The following is an 18,113-nucleotide window of genomic DNA, read 5'->3' as shown; positions in this document are numbered from 1 at the left end:
AGGAAAGTTTATAACCATCAATGCATATATTAAAAAGACTGAAAGATCTCAAATCAATGACCTAATGATACATCTCAAACTCCTAGAAGGACAAGAAAAAGGAAATCACAAAACAAATAGAAGGAGAGAAATAATAAAAATAAGAGCTGAAATCAATGAAATAGAAAGCAAAAAAAAAAACATGCAAAGAATTAATGAAACAAAAAGTTGGTTCATTGAAAAAATAAACAAGATCGACAGACCCCTGGCAAACCTGACTAAAATGAGGAGAGAAAAACCCCAAATTAGTAGAATCAGGAATGCAAAAGGGAAGATAACAACAAACACCATGGACACCAGGAAATCATCAGAGACTACTTTGAGAACCTCTATTCAAATAAATTAAAAAATCTTAAAGAAATGGACAGATTTCAAAATACATATGATCATCCAAAACTGAACCAAGAGGAAATTAATCACCTGAATAGATCTATAACACAAAATGAAATTGAAGCAGCAATCAAGAGTCTCCCTAAAAAGAAAAGTCCAGGACTTGATGGAATCTCTGCTGAATTCTTTCAGACTTTTAAAGAAGAACTGATACCAACCCTCCTTAAACTGTTCCACGAAATAGAAAGGGAAGAAAAAATTGCTTAACACATTTTATGAAGCCAATATTACACTTATCCCAAAACCAGGCAAAGACATCTCCAAAAAGAACTATAGGCCAATCTCCTTAATGAACATTGATGCAAAAATCCTCAATAAAATAATGGCAAACCGAATTCAACAACACATCAAAAAGATCATTCACCATGACCAAGTAGGCATCATCCCAGGTATTCAGGGGTCTATCAACATACAAAAATCAATAAACATAATAAACCACGTTAATAGAAGCAAAGACAAAAACCACTTGATCATCTCAAGAGATGCAGAAAAAGTCTTTGATAAGATCCAACACCATTTCCTGATAAAAGTTCTAAGAAAACTAGGAATAGAAGGAAAGTACCTCAACATTATAAAAGCTATATATGACAAACCTACAGTCAGCATTATACTTAATAGTGAAAAACTGAAACCATTCCCTCTAAAATGAGGAACTAGGCAAGGATGCCCACTATCTCCACTCCTATTCAACATAGTACTGGAATTCCTAGCCAGAGCAATTATGCAAGAAGAAGGAATAAACGGAATACAAATAGGTAAAGAAACTTTCAAAATATCCCTATTTGCAGACAATATGATCCTATACCTTAAAGACCCAAAAAACTACTCAAAAGTTCCTAGACACCATCAACAGCTATAGCAACGTAGCAGGATATAAAATCAACATAGAAAAATTAAAACACACTAAAATCCACTTCACCCCTGTTAGAATAGCCATCCTTAGCAACATCACTAACAACAGGTGTTGGCGAGGATGTGGGGACAAAGGAACCCTCTTACACTGCTGGTGGGAATGTAAACTAGTGCAACCACTGTGGAAAAAAATCTGGAGGCTACTTAAAAAGCTAAACATTGATCTACCATATGATCCAGCAATACCACTCTTGGGGATATACTCAAAAGAATGCCACACAGGTTACTCCAGAGGCACCTGCACACCCATGTTTATTGCCGCCCTATTCACAATAGCCAAGTTATGGAAACAGCCAAGATGCCCCACTACTGATGAGTAGAATGAAATGTTATCATTTGCAGGTAAATGGATGGAATTGGAGAACATCATTCTGAGTGAGGTTAGCCTGGCCCAAAAGACCAAAAATTGTATGTTTTCCCTTACCTGTGGACATCAGATCAAGGGCAAACACAACAAGGGAATTGAACTTTGATCACATGATAAAGCGAGAACACACAAGGGTGGTATGAGGATAGGTAAGACATTAAAAAACCTAGATAGCATTTGCTGCCCTCAACACAGAGAAACTAAAGCTGATAATTTAAAGCATCTGAGGCCAATAGGAGAAGGGGACCAGGAATCAGAGAAAAGATTAGTTCGAGAAGTTTTAACTTAGAAGGTAACACAAATGTACAGGAAATCAATTCATGTCAACTCCCTGTATAGCTATTCTTATCTCAATTAGGAAAAACCCTTGGTTTTTCCTATTATTGCTTATACTCTCTCTTCAACAAAATCCGGGATAAGGATAAAATAGTTTCTGCCTGGTAGCAAGGGGTAAGGGGCGGGGGGGGGGGTAAGGGAGGGCACGGGGGAAAGGGGAAGAAATTACCTAAACAATGTATGCACATATGAGTAAAATAAAAATTTTAAAAAAGAGACATGACCATTTTTCCCAACTTATATTTCCCACAAAGACAGCACCCTCCTGAAGTTCAATAAGACCTGGTTTTCATGCTTGCATCCTCTTATTTTATCCCCCTGTACAACCATACAATATTCTTTACTTCCCTATGGAAACAAATGTGATGGATAGTTTTTATTGTCTGTTATTATAAAGCAAAGTATGCTAAGAGTTGGGCACCTTTTCTGAAAAATATTGAGTAGCTACAGTAAGACAAGTAAATGTGCAAAGTACACACATTACTTTAAAATTTCTTTTATTTATTTAGAAAATAAATATAAATTTTTATATGTCTATAAAAATTAGCAAGAAGTTTGTCTTTTGTATCCTAAATCAGGGCAGCAGAATATTGTGATTGTCACTATAGACCTATGTTATTTGCCCTGGGATAGTCATAAAAGGAAAAAGAGCACTCTCTACTGCCTTCTTCCTAGGAAGGTCATTGGGTTGTCCCACTGGCGATTCAGCTGTAAACACCATGTAAAACCTCTGAGTACCCCTCTAAAAACACAAGTCAGCAATTCTAGCTCTGAGTCTCAGTTCTTTGGGCAATAGAAAATTTCCATTTTCAGAAAGAGCCTTGGCACAGAGCAGTAGTACCTGAACAGTAATTCCTTTGCTCATCAGTGTAAAGCACAAAAACAATGCTAAAGTTGGTATAAGAATATGATTTATGAGTTACATAGTTCATAAAACTTAACTGAATCAGTTTTGTCATCAGGCATGTGTTCCTTGGGCTATTCTTATCCACAAAACTGCTAGAGTTTTTCCTACTTCTCTAATTTAAATACATTGCAATTTTTCTCGCTAAATTGTTTAAACTTTTAAATTTTAAAATATTTATTACTGTACATAAATTGTGATACTTCTATAGACGCACACAATTTACTTTGAGCATGCTCATCCACTCTATTATGCCCCCTTAACCCACCTCCTTTCTTACCCACTTTCCAGATTGTATTTAGTGAGTTTCATTACGCTATGTTCATGTGTGTGTGTGTGTGTTTAAAACACACTTCTATCTTATTCACCCCCTAGAGACCTCTCTTTTCCTCCTACCCCTCATGTGACTCCCTCCCTAGACTTCCCCTTTTATGTTCATGTCCCATTATTAATATTATTTTAGCATTGTAGGCCTATGTTCCACATAGGAATAAAAATATGGGAAAGCTTGGTTATTGTAAATACTGCTGCAATTAATGTGGGTGTGCATGTATCTCTCTTGTATACTGATTTGAACTCCTTCAGATATATGCCTAAGAGTGGTACAGCAGAGTACTAAGGTAGGCCTATTTTTAGTTGTTTAATGTCTATAGTTGCTGACCTAACTTACATTCTCACCAACAGTGTATGAGGGTCCCTTTTTATCTTCATCCTCACCAGGATTTGTTGTTTGTTTTCTTCTTGTTGTTATTTCTTTTCTTTATGACAGCCATTGAAAGGAAACGATTGCCATAAAGAAGAGACAACACAGAGAATGGGAGAACTTGTTGCCAGCTATTCATCACATAAAAGGTTAATATCCAGAATATACAAAGATCTCAAAAAGATAAACCACAATAGAACAAATAATCCAAGAGGTAAACAGGCAAATGAATTGAACAGATAGTTTTCAGAAGATTCACAAATGCCTAATAAGTACATGAAAAAATGTTCAACACCTTATCCATAAAAGAAATGCAAACCACAATGACAAGAGATTCCATCTCATCCTAGACACAATGGCTATCATGAATAATTCTAAGACCATTGAACATTTAGAAATCACTCCCATTCTCAGAGAATCATGCTGTTAAAGAATCATGGAGCAGTGCCCCACAGAATGATCTCAGGGGAATTCTGAAAGCCTGCCTTGATCCCTACACATCTCTTTTGGTCTTTTATATAACTGCAGCTCTACTTTTAAGGGCTTAACAAAGCACGTTCACTAATGCGAAATATTGGCAAATATGGAAGGAAAGGAACACTGTTGGCAGGAAGGTAAATTAGTGCAACCACTATGGAAATCAGGTGATAACATGATCAGAAAGAAATCAGAAACCCTGGCGCCATGAGCCAAGTACTCTTTTGATTATTTACCTCTTTCCAGTTACAATAAGGTATGCCAAGTAGACTTTGGTCCCATTAAAGTAAGATTATGCTTTGTTCTTCATATTCTATTTAAAGGCACAGACTTTGAAACACAGTTGAAATGTGTAGTGTCATTCCACCTGAAAACATGGCCACATGAAATGGTATTTTTTCTTTTCTTTGGGCAGTGGTGCAACCAGGTGAACATGCAGAAGCCAACCAGATGGTTGTGTGCCTTTGGTATATGCCTGACTGGGAGGGCTTGTCTCAGAAAGACCAGGAAATTTTCATTGGTTTTTCACATGATAATCCTGAAGTTCTGTGAGCACTGCAAATTATTCATTGAGCCTCTGATAAATCTCAGATTCCAAGATGACTGAAATGGGTACAGAAGAACAGAAAGCAGATGTTTCCATTCAACAACAAGATTTTTGGCTTTAGAAAGGGGGAAGGATGTTTGAAAGACACTGGAATTTTCCAACTATTTCTGGATAGCCTCCTGCATTAGAACTGCTTGAACTAACTTCTTCTAAGACTTTTTTTTATTGACCTGATGCATCCATAAGACTGGTGTCCAAAGAAATATGGGTCAAAATTGTTGCCATTCACTTTCTGACATTTAAAATATGACTTTGAGGTAAGATAATAAACTTAAAGATCAGGTTTTATGGTAGAGAATTTTCTGTCTTTTCTTTTCCTTTTTAAAAATTGTCCCCAGAGAATCCGATTTCTAGAATAATGGAAACAATCACTTCTGCCTTGGGCTTGCTCACAATGATGGGTAGAGGATATGATGCAGAGGAAGGAGGGAGTCTGCACCCTCTGTTATAGGGTTTGTGAGATGGAAATAGGGAAGAGTGAGGAGTAACAGAAAACAGTTCTCAACTTCTCCTTACTGGCTTTAGCCAGTACTGTGTTTTATTTGTTTATTTATTTATTTTTAAGACAAGCAATGTATCGCTTTTATTACAGGATTTTTTTTCAGCTTACGTTTAAAGTTATGAACATGTCATATATTTTGTATCTCATCTTTGTGGAAATTCAGCAGTTTTACCAGAATTAACAGAGTCCACACTTGTACAAACCAACCCTATCCAATTTACAACTGAAATATGCCCAAATCCTCTACAGTATCCATATAAACTTCCCTACTGCCCCTCACCAAAACGTCATCTCAGAGCTTTCAATAATCCTCCATTTTCCTTTCGATCCTATCAAGACAGTCTCATCTTTTATAATTTCAAAATCTGTTCAACTAATCTGAAAACAGACTGTCCCTTCTTGTTCCATTTCCTTCATTTGTATCTATAAGGATCCAACAAAATACACACTTGCTGGGTACATTAAAGCAGCTACTTTATAGCAAGGAGACTTATGCAATTCCTTCTTTCAATTTCCTCCCAATTATGAGAAATTACACACCAGCAATCCTGTCTTCAAATTGAAGGAGAATGAGAACACAAAATTACCCACCATGCCAACTCTACTTGGTATAGTGACATCAAGGTACAAAACCCACCAGCACCTCACTGTATGAAGCTGAAATACTCAGGTTACCTAGCACCTGAATGAAAATGCATGTTAAAAGTCAAAGCAAAACGGAGTGATTACACCTTGTTTGCTTTGGGGTTTTGACAAATAGAAAGCAGGCAAGGTGAATCAACACCTCTACCTTGAAGGTGACAGGGAACATCATATTCGATTTCATCATGTCTTGAGGGACTTAAGAACAGAGTTTCATCCACCATTGGGAACTGTTCAAAGACAGGGAGTGCCCGGTGGCACAGAGCACAATTTACAACATTTCTGTGGCTGGCACTAAGAGCTGGAAGAATGAACTTCCGCAGATCCTCGCCCTGGCCCACTTGGGCATCGTCTTCCATCCGCACATGGAAGGTGTTCAGCTTGTGCCTGGGGATATGAGTAAGGAGCTCAGAAAGGTCCAGCCGCCGCAGGAACTGTACAGGGGTGTCAAAGTGACCTCCCCTATGAACGGATAATCCAGCCGGACTGTAATCAAAGTGTGCATTTCTGAACACGTGGCCCCTGGCCATGGCCTTTTTGTGAGGCCCAAGATGGATGGCATTCTTTAAGAATTCCCCGAGGTATCTAGAGGAGCGGGGACCACTGAAGTGGGCAGGGGAGAGAACAGAGTAGCCACTGGGGGGCGACTGGCCAGGGGAGCCACAAGGGGAGCAGGCACCATAGGCTGCAGCACTGACTGCTTTCTCTTGGGAGTTCTGCTGGTCCATGGAATGCCGTTGGGGGAGGTCATGGTTCAGGCCTTTCTGGGGCTTATTCAGGGGCCTGCATTTATTTGCCTCCTCCCCAGCCTCCCCCGGTGGTCTCCCTGTGTTCTTCTCCAATCCAGACTTCTTCTTTTTCTCATCCTGCATCCGCTTCACTTGGTACCAGTCTGTATCCTTCTTTAAGTGGCCCTGCCCACAGCGGCAGGAGCAGAAGCAGAAGGCCAAGTCATAGCCCTTCTTGGTCCACATATTCTGGCGGCACTGCTTCTCCTTCCAGCTACGGGCCCGGCCAGGGCAGTTGAACTGTGCTAGGATGCTGCTCTCCCACTCGTAGAAGCACTGCAGGTGCATCCAGGTACTGCAGGGGCAGTGCTCATTGTTGCACACCACCTTCTGGTAGTCATCCTTCTCCAGATCCACTGGCCTCCCAAAGCTGCAGATCAGTGGCGTGGCACAGGGAGCTTCGTTCTTGGTGTCTCCCGGGGCCATGGCCCCAGCGGCAGCCGCGCCGTTCACGGCTCCAGTCCCCGCACCTCTGATGCCCGCCACGCCCGGCACCGCTGCCCCGCAGCCGGCTGCCGCCGCCAGGGACCCCCCGGCCACCGCACCCACCGCGCCTGCCACGGCCGCCAGTACTGTGTTTTAAAGAAAAGCAGAGACGTTGTAGGAAGAAAGGAGCATTTGGGCCATGTATGGATTTGCAAAGAGTCCAACCAGAGGCCACCTGCTCAACCTGAGGCATAGCCACATCAGAAATTAATTAGGCAACAAGAAGTTATCAGACTGAAATTAGTCTTAAATTTTACCTTTTAGAGCAGCTTTCTATCACTGCAAAGCAAGAGCAGAAACTAAATATTCCTTATTTTGTTATTAAAAAGGTAGAGCCAGAGAGGTGTGGGAGATAATTGAGACATCTGGTGTCTTGATTCCCAGATGATAGTCCTGTCCTTGAAGCCTGGATTGAGAAGGTTTACAGGACCTACAACCATGATTTGGGATAGATTATCAGAGCAGAAGTTCACTGGGAGGCCATTGATTTTTGTTTTACTAGGGAGAGCAGAGATAAACTAAGTTATCAGGTGAACAACATTCTTGATGACCCTCCTCCTAATCCCCTACTAAGAGGGCAGTAGGTAGGGAACAAGGTCCAGGTGAATAGGTAGAATTGTCTTGGTGTGAGAGACAATTAATGTCACAAAGTAATTATTAATAACTCACTTTCTACTCTTAAAATTGTTGTTGTTCAGATGCTCAATTTTGAGATTAGCCTCCTTACACCTAGAAGAGAACCAGAACTGGGGCAAATGGGCATGCTAATATTGTAGCAACTAAAAGAATAACACAGAACACTTAATAAGTCTTTGCTACTTTGTGGCTGAAACATGTTACTCTAGAGTGAGAAGGAACAAAGTTCAATTTTATTTAAAAGATTTGGTAGAATCTTAAGGAAAATACTCTCAGCAACTGAATTAGAGCAAAGGAATGTCTGTATTGGATAACCACATGATATTTAAATACTTAGTTTTATTAATGCATTATTATTACTATAAAACCTTAGATATTTGCCATAACATTTGACAGTGACAGTTATATCAAAGCACTTAAAGTTTTATTTGTATAAAATTTGAATGATTTGGAAGTGGATCATTGCAAAACAACTGATAAAATTATTAGTATAAATTTGAGTGAAATTTATAATAGTAACACTATGTAGCTTTAATCAAGTTGACAATTCTTGGTCATGTATCTGGACTTACTTTGGGCTAGGGTTTTATTTATTTATTTATTTATTTATTTATTTATTTATTTTTGGTTTGAAGTTAGGTAGCCAGAAGACATTCTGTGTACTATTTACGGACAAATATCAGGCATTACTGGAACATGTGCATTACCTAAATTATATGCTAAATGGCCATAAATCACAATACATTTTTCCAAACAAAATGTTTTAACCTTTTTAGAAAACCTGTTTTATTCATCACTTGTCCCCTTCTAGAGAAATGTTTATGTACATATTGTTTTTGTTTATTTATTTTAAAATTAACTTTATTGGGAGGAAATCCAAAAGGTGGCTAGGATAGGGAGTCAGAAATCCTAAGCTCCATAACTCCAGAAACCTCCTCAAGACAATGGAGCCACACTTGGGTAATTCTTACTGCTGCTAGCCAAAATAATAACCACCATCACATTAGGTGCAAATAAAATTCAAAGACTGACCCTTAAATCAGCATTTAATTGCACCTAACAGTTGCAAAAATCTATGCAGCACAGCCAGCAAAACATGTCCAGCCCTGGGAAAAAAGTCCCCCCCCCCACAGCTGTTTCTCTTTTCTTTCTTTGTTTTTCTTCTCTCAACAAGCAGAAGATAGAGCATCAATCAGAATCAATCTCTGCAATGTAGTGGTCCCATAGCCCATGGAAAGGCTCCCTAGGCCTTGCTGCACTGAAAACAGTGGATTGTTTTTTCCTATCAGCCATTCCAAAATTGCTGGAATGAAACTGCAGGACAAACAGGTAAGCATCATGCACCATCCACAACTTCCCTACCTACCTCCCAGGAAAATAATTCAGCATAGCCTCTGGGGATATGGAAGTCCCCCCAGCATAACTGAAAAACATAAAAAGTGAACTGTAATCTGACACCAACAGTGGAGGTGGAATGTTGAAACTGCCCCAGAGGACAGGGGTGGGTTAAAGAGTCAAGCTTTCAGTGAGCTACAAGGGTAAAGCAGCAAAGACTGAAAGCAGGAGCTGGACAACAAGCAAAACCTCCCAGAGGAGATGCTGAGGCCCAGCAAAGATTGGGAAAAACATAAAGGCTAAGAACTGGGGGGGAGAGGGTGACAGGCCAATTTCCCAAAGCAGGGCAAGTGCTGGATCCTGGAGCTGATCTCTGGGACAGAGGGCAGCATTCAAAACTGAATTGCCCCACCTTGCTAGGGCAGGAGCTGACCAAACAGAACTGTAGGTGAGGAGCAATGCAGCTGTTGCCTGGTGAAACAACAGCTCTGACCACCCTGCACAAACCAGCAATCTTACCTCACCTCATTATTCCAACTAATCTTGTGGACAGAAGGAACCAAAAACTACTCACAAGCCAGTCACCTCAGGACCACATCAGGGCTTACACTTGTATGCCAATATCAGGATTGGACACCTAAGGAAAAACTCCAGAACTTTTACTAAAAGACTGAACTATCTGTGGATCCTGAAACAGGTGTTTTTTAAAATTTTTCTTGTTATTATTCCTGTATTATTAACATCACCATTATTATTCTCTTATACCTATTCTTACCTCTTCACTTTCTCTCCTTCTCCTGTGCTACAATCCATTGTTTTCCCTCCCAACTACTCTTTCTGCCCCTTCTCATCCACTCTTTCCCCCATCTTCACCACCCCTTCTATCCTCCACCAAACTGTTACCATACTACCCATCCCTCCTACACATTTACCACCTGTTGCACCAACTGTACCCAACTCCACCCTCTGCAATCCCTGACATAAGTATCCTCCACTAAAACAAGAGAAATATACCCAAACACATATAAGGAAAACCCAGTAGTCCCCATACATCCTCCAACACCCTTCCACCCATTTTCCCACCTTGCCTTTTGGTGCCACCTTTGCCAATTCCCCAAAATCTATAACTAAACTAATAACCACTACCCACCCCAACTCCCACTCTTTATAGATATAATCATCAAGCAGTTTTCTATAGAATATGTAAACAACATGTCTGGCATTGAACCTATGAATTTATTATTGCTAAATTACACTTCAAGCAAGGGATAGGGGAGCACATCAACATTGCTAACAAGTGAATCACAACACAAAAAATTAAATCAAGAGGAAGAAATCAGGCAATCAATACCACCAACTAGCCTATCAAAAAATGTTTAAAGCACCAAGTGCAGCAATGGGAAGAAGAAGAAGGGATGGAAACCACTATCTTCAAAAAAAAAAAAGAATTCAATACAGGATTCAGTGGGAAATAAAGAAAATGGATAGAAGTTCCTGGTTTTTTTTGAGAAAAAACAATGATATATGTTACTAAGGATCCCAGTGACAACCACATAAAAACCCTCAAAGATGAATTTTGGAACATACCACCAAGAAATTCATGGAGAAGATACTAGACTTGGTAAACCAAACGTATAAGATGCACTCAAGAAATGTCAAGACACCAAAAATAAAGACCTTGAGAAGACACAGGTGCAAATAAAAGAACTCAGAAAGGACTCAACAAACACTGAAGTGAAACAAAGGACACTATAAAAAGGGAGATATATACATTAAAGAGGACAACACAAAAGATATATACATAAAAGAGGAGTTGAACAAACCTCAGAAAAAAAAGAATCAAACAGAAATCCTGACAATAAAAAGTCCCTTTAGTCAAACAAAAAACAAATGGAAGGCCACTCTAGCAGACTAGAATAAGGGGAAGACAGAATCTCAGAGTTCAAAGATAAAACAGAAATTAAGGAAAAAAACAGAAGAAATCTTAGTAAAACACCTCAAAAGCTGTGAAAGAAATATGCAAGAACTCAGTGACTTCATCAAAAGACCAAACCTGATGATTACAGGCATTGAAGAAGGAGAAGAGGTGCAAGCAAAAGGAATTTGTAATATATTCAATGAAATAATAACAAAAAAACTCTCAAATCTAGAGAAAGTTTTGCCCACTCATTTACAGGAAGCCTCCAGGACACAAAACAGACCTGACCAAAATAGAACCTTCCCACAGCATATTCTCATTAAAACAACATGCCCAGGGAATAGAGAAAGAATATTGAAGGCTGTAAGAGAGAAAAAACAAATAACATACAAAGATAAATCCATCAAAATTAGAGTAGGTTTCTCAACTGAAACCTTAAAAGCAGGAAGAGCATGGATTGAGGTATTTCAAGCACTGAATGAAAATAATTTCAACCCTAGGATACTCTACCCAGCAAAACTATCATTCAAAACAGATGAAGCAATAAAAATCTTCCAAGATAAACAGAAATTAAAACAATGTATGAACACCAAGCCATCACTACAGAAGATTCTACAAGGAATTCCACATACACAGAAGATAAAAGAAAACAAAACTATGAGAGGATGAGAGGTATCAAACTGCAGGAGAAGAAAATACAAGTAATCAGAAAGTAGCATTGATTTGACTGCACACAAATAAACAGCAAAGACAACTAAATGGCAGGAGTCATCACATACCCATCCAATGGATTCAACTCCCCAATGAAAAGACACTGTTTGGAAAACTGCATTAAAAAGGAAGATTGTACAATCTGTTGTATACAAGAGACTCATCTTATTGACAGAAATAAACACTGGCTTAGGGTTACAGGCTGGAAGATTTACCAAGCCAATGACCATCCAAAACAGGAAAGAGTAGCAATACTTACATCAGACAAAGTAGACTTTAAACCTACACTGGTCAAATGAGATAAAAGACACTTCATACTAATAAAAGGGGAAATACATCAAAAGAAAACAATTATCCACTGTATGCAACCAATGTCAGTGTGCCCAATTTCATCAAACATACACTAAAATACATAAAAGCACATATAGACTCCAACACAGTGGTGGTGGGAGATGTTAATTGTATGGTAGAAGAATTATAAGGTACAATTATACAGTAGTATATGGTAGTAAATTACAAGGTAGAAATTATACAAGAGAATATGGTAGCAGACTTATGGTAGAGCTGTAGAAGTAAGAAAAAGATTTTTCTCCTTGGTAGTGGAGCCAGGATGTGGGACTCACCACTTAAGCAGTCATACAAGAGTGTGAGAGGCAGTAACAAGATGCAGTAGGTGGTGGAAGTGCAGAACTGTCAGCCCCACCTTAAAGGTAAAGTTCAGAGATTTTCCAAGATGGCAACCATGGTGCTGAAGTAGACAACATGAGCTCTGACTCCAAAACCTTCCTGAGATGTGGGAGCCACACTTGGCAGAACTAATGTACCAACAGGAACCAAACTCTGACACCCTGAGCTCCTACAGCATGGACAGCTTTTCCCCACACCACATTACACTGAGAAAACTTGTGGGCTGCTGCACAAACTCCAAACTTGCCTGCAAGACATTCTGCAGACCAACAGCTGAGCACCACGCATCACATGGAATTCCCCCAGCTACCCCTGGAATAAACCAATACAGCCCCCCAGGCACACTGACCTGCCCGCAAAGAAAAGTGAACAATAAGCAGTGAACTGTATTCTAACATACAGCAAAGGGGCAAGATCACTTAAAGTGCACCAGGGAAAGGGGGAGGAGCAAGGAGCTAATCTCAACAGAACTATCAGTAAACAAATGCTGGAAAGGCAGGAAGGCTGACAGGGGCCGGTGATAAGCCACTCCCTGAAGCAGGGCAGGTAGCAAATCAAAAAACTTATCTCCTGAGCCAGTGAGCTGCACCCAAAGTCAAACAGTCCCACAAAATTGAAAAACAAACAGCAAGTCATCATAACACCAAGGGGGTCTGACTGAACACTAACCCTACCCCAGTAAAAGGGGGTGGGGCAAAGAAACAAGTCCTCAGTAAACAAGCATGGTGAAAAGCCACCTCCAAAGCAGGACAACTATTGGACTACAGAGCTGATCTGAATCTGAGGACAGCATGCAAACTTAAACTGCCATACCTACTGGGTGGAGGGGAGGGAAGCTGAGCAAGCACCTGCAGCTGAAAGACAGAAGAATATTACACTATTCACAAGCCAATTGCCAGTCAAGTCCATGACAGAGCTTCTGCTTATATGCCATCACTAGGACTGGATGCTAGAGGAGCAGCTCCAGAACTTAAACTAAGACTGAAATTCTACTGTTCTTAAACCTGAAGGTTTTTTTTTGTGTTTGTTTGTTTGTGTTGTTTTTTGCTTCTCTGTTCATGTCTCCCTGTTGAGTCTTTGGGCTTTTTTGCTTGTTGTTATTATTGTTAGTTTTCTTATAGTAGGTTTTCTACTTTTATTTATATTCCTATTATCCTTTTTCTTTTTTTGTGTCTTTCAATACTATCAACTATACCATCATCAACCTCTCATCCCTACTCACCCCCTCCACTCTCCCTCCTTTTCCTGAGTTAAAACCCATTACTCTCTACTCCAACTCATTCTGCCCCTTCTCATCCACTCCCTTTCCCAAATCCTCACCTTCCACTCCCATTCTCTCCCAACCTGTCACCAAACTATCCCTCCATCCTTCATACTCATCACTCACTGACCAACCTACTATACTAATTTTACATAACCACAAAATCCTGCAATCACTAACACAAACACCCTCTTCTAAAAAACAGAAGCACACCCAAACACACAGGGATCTTAATTACAGCAGACCCTACACTGCTTTCCCATCTTCCACTTTAGTGCCACCCTTTCCAACTCCCCAAATTTCTATAGCTAGCATTACAAGCAATAACTCCCCAACTCCCACTGGATACAGATGTTACCACCAAGGGTCTTCAATATAACACATAAACTACTGGTTGGGTATTAAACCTGTGAATTAGTTAATACTAAATTACACTCATACCAGGGACAGAAATAGCACACCAAATTAGCTAAAAACACAACACAGTCACAAAACAAAAATTAAATCAAGGGAAAGAAAACAGGTGACTGAAATGAACAACTAGCCTATAAAGAACATAGTTGCACAGTACAAATGGAGTGATAAGAAGAAGAAAAGGGGATGGAAACCATTCTTGCCCCCAAAATAATTTAATACAGGATTCAGAGGGAAATGAAGAAAAAAGATACCCAGTTCCAGACTCCAACAAAACAAAGATAAATGACACCAAGGAACCCAATTATGTTCACAAAATCACCATCAAAGAAGAAATCCTGCAAGTAATCATTGAGAATTTCATGGAGATGATACTAGACATGATTAACCAAAACACATAAGAGGCAGTAAAGAAATTTCTAGACACCAAAAACAAAGTATACAAGAAGACACAGAAACCAATTAATGAATTCATAGGAGCCTTAAATAAACACCAAAGTGAAACAGAGAACACTATAAAGAGAGATAGATGAATTAAAGATAAAAATAGACAATATTAAAGAGGAAGTGACCAATGATATGGAAAAATTCAGAAAAAAGACTGAAACAGAAACGTTCTAGCAGACTAGAAGAAGCAGAAGACAGAATCTCACAAATTGAAGATAAAATGTAAATTAAAGGAGAAACTGAAGAATTATTAGTCAAACAACTCTAGTCCTGTGAAAAGAATATGCAAAAATTCACCAACTGTATCAAAAGACCAAACCTGAGAATCATGGGCAGTGAAGAAGGAGAAGAGGTCCAAGCAAAAGGGATTCATAATATATTCAATAAAATAATAATAGAAAATTTCCCAAATCTAGAGAAAGTTATGCCCACTCACATACAGGAAGCCCCCAGGACACCAAACAGTTGACCAAAATAGAACTTCTCCACATCATATTATCATTAAAATAACAAGCCCAGAGAATAGAGAAAGAATATTGAAAGCTGTAAGAGAGAAAAAACAAATAACATACAAAGTAAACCCATCAAAATCATAGCAGATTTCTCAACAGTTACCTTAAAAGCAAGAAGGGCATGGAAGGAGTATTCTGGGCCCTGAATGAATATCACTTCAACCCTAGTATACCCTACCTGGGAAAACTATCATTCAAAATACATGGAGCAATAAAAGTCTTCAATAATAAGCAGAAACAAAAATAATATGTGACCATAGAACCACCACTACAAAAGATTTTCCAAGGAATTCTGCACGCAGAAAATGAAAGCAAACAAAACCACAAGAGGACAGGCAGTACCAAGCCACAGGAGAAGAAAAGATAAGAATGTAGAGAATAGCATTGATTCAGCTTAAACAACAAAAACAACTAAATGACAGGAATCACCACATACCTATCAATATTAACACTGAATGTCAATGGACTCAACTCCCCCATCAAAAGACACATTTAGCAAACTGTATAAAAAAAGAAGATTCAACAATCTGTTGTTTACAGGAGACCTATCTCATTGACAGAAACAAACACTGGCTTAGGGTGAAAGGCTGGAAGGAAATTTACCAAGACAATGGCCCCCCAAAACAGGCAGGAGTAGCCATCCTTAGCTCAGACAAGGTAGACTTCAAACTTACAATGATCAAACAAGATAAAGAAGGACACTCCATACTAATAAAAAGAGAAATTCACCAAAAGGAAATAACAAGTATCAACCTTTATGCACCCAACATCTGTGCACCCAATTTCATCAGACATGCTCTGAAGGACTTAAAAGCACTCACAGATTCCAACACAGTGGTAGTGGGGGACTTTAATACCCTCTATTACCAATAGATAGGTCATCCAAACAAAAAAAATCAATAAAGAAATCCTAGAACTAAATCACACCATAGATCAGATGGACTGATGTCTACAGAATATTTCATCCAACATCTGCACAATATACATTCTTCTAAGGAGCCCATGGAAATTTCTCCAAAAAAGTTCATATCTTAGGACACAAAGCAAGCCTTAGCAAATACAGAAAATAGAAATAATCCCAGGTGTTCTATCTGATTATAATGCATTAAAACTAGAACTCAACAACAATAACAACAAAAAACCAGCAGAAAATATGTAAACCATTTGAAGCTGAACAACACATTGCTCAATGAAATAAAAGCAGAAATTAAAAGGTTCCTGGAAGTGAATGAGAATGAAAACACCACCTATGAGAACCTATGGGACACAGAAAAGTCAGTCCTAAGAGCAAAGTTTATAGCCATGACTGCATATATTAAAAGGACTGGAAAATCTAAAATTAATGACCTAATGCTACATTTCAAACTCCTAAGAAGAAAAAAAAAATAACAAACAAAACCAAAAACAAGCAGAAGGAATAAAATAATGAATATAAATGCTGAAATTAATGAAATAGACACCAAAAAAAAACCATACAAAGTATCAACAAAAGAAAAAGCTGATTCTAGAGAAAATAGACAAAACTGACAGACCCCTGGGAAATCTAATTAAAATGTGGAGAGAAAAAAACCAAATCATTAAAATCAGAAATGCAAAAGGTGAGATAACAACAAACACCATGGAAATCCAGGGAATCATCAGAGATTACTTTGAGAACCTAATTCCAATAAAATTGAAAATCTTCAAGAAATGGACAAATACTAGATACTTATGACTATCCAAAATTGAACCAAGAAGATATTAACCACATGAATAGATCTATAACACAAAATGAAATAGAAACAGCAATAAAGAGTCTCCTAAAAAAGAAAAGTCCATGACCTGATGGATTCTCTGCTGAATTCTATCAGACCTTTAAAGAACTAATACCAACTCTCCTTAAACTTTTTCATGAAATACAAAGGGAAAGAAAACTGTCTAACTCACTCTGTGAAGCCAGTATTACACTCATCCTAACACCAGACAAAGACACATCCAAAAAGGAGAACTATAGGCCAATCTCCTTAATGAACAAAATCCTCAAAAAATGGCAAACCAAATCCAACAACAAATCAGAAAGATTATTCACCATGAACACGTCAACTTCATCCCAGGGATGCAGGGCTGGTTCAATGTATGCAAATCTATAAGCAAAGACAAAAACCACTTGATCATCTCAATAGATGCAGAAGAAGCCTTTGTTAAGATTCAATGCCACTTCATGATAAAAGCACTAAGAAAACTAGGAATGGAAGGAAAGTACCTCAACATTATAATGTCTATATATGAAAAACCTACAGCCAACATCATACTTAATGGAGAGAAACTGAAACCATTTCCCTTAAAATCAGAAATGAGGCAAGGGTGTCCACTGTCCCCACTCCTATTCAACATAGTCCTGGAATTTCTAGCTAGAGTGATTAGGCAAGAAGAAGAAATAAAACGAATACAAATAGGTAAAGAAACTGTCAAAATATCCCCAATTGCAGACAACATGATCCTATACCTGAAAGACCTAAAAAACTCTATCCCAAAACTCCTAGACACCATAAACAGTTTCAGCAAGGTGTCAGGATACAAAATCAACCTACAAAAAGCATTATCTTTTCTATACACCAAGAATGAACAAATTGAGGAAGAATATATGGAAATAATTCCATTTACAATAGCCTCAAAAAAATCAAATATCTAGGAGTAAACTTAATGAAGGAAGTGAATGACCTTTACAAGGAAAATTATAAAACTCTGAAGAAAGAAATTGAGGAAGACTACAGAAAGTGGAAACATCTTCCATGCTCTTGGATTCATAGAATCAACATAGTAAAAATGGCTGTATTACCAAAGGCAATCTACATGTTAAATGCAATTCCCATCAAAATCCCAATGACATTCATCACAGAGATTGAAAAATCTACCCTAAAGTTCATTTGGAACACAAATGATTGCAAATAGCCAAGGCAATACTCAGCAAAAAGAGCAATGCTGAAGGTATCACAATACCTTACTTCAAACTATATTACAAAGCAATAGTAACAAAAACAGCATGGTATTGGCACAAAA

The 18,113-nt window shown here is 38.6% G+C and overlaps 1 pseudogene; it reads right to left on the bottom strand.

Annotated features, from left to right (window-relative positions):
* Window positions 1–5,962: 5,962 nt before the first annotated feature.
* LOC109676941 (headcase protein homolog pseudogene) lies at window positions 5,963–13,773 on the bottom strand (annotated as a pseudogene).
* Between the last annotated feature and the right edge of the window lie 4,340 nt (window positions 13,774–18,113).

Source organism: Castor canadensis, chromosome 9 (genome assembly GCF_047511655.1).
Source record: "Castor canadensis chromosome 9, mCasCan1.hap1v2, whole genome shotgun sequence".
In the NCBI taxonomy this organism is placed as follows: Eukaryota; Metazoa; Chordata; class Mammalia; order Rodentia; family Castoridae; genus Castor; species Castor canadensis.
This window is presented reverse-complemented; position numbering and strand designations above follow the sequence as displayed.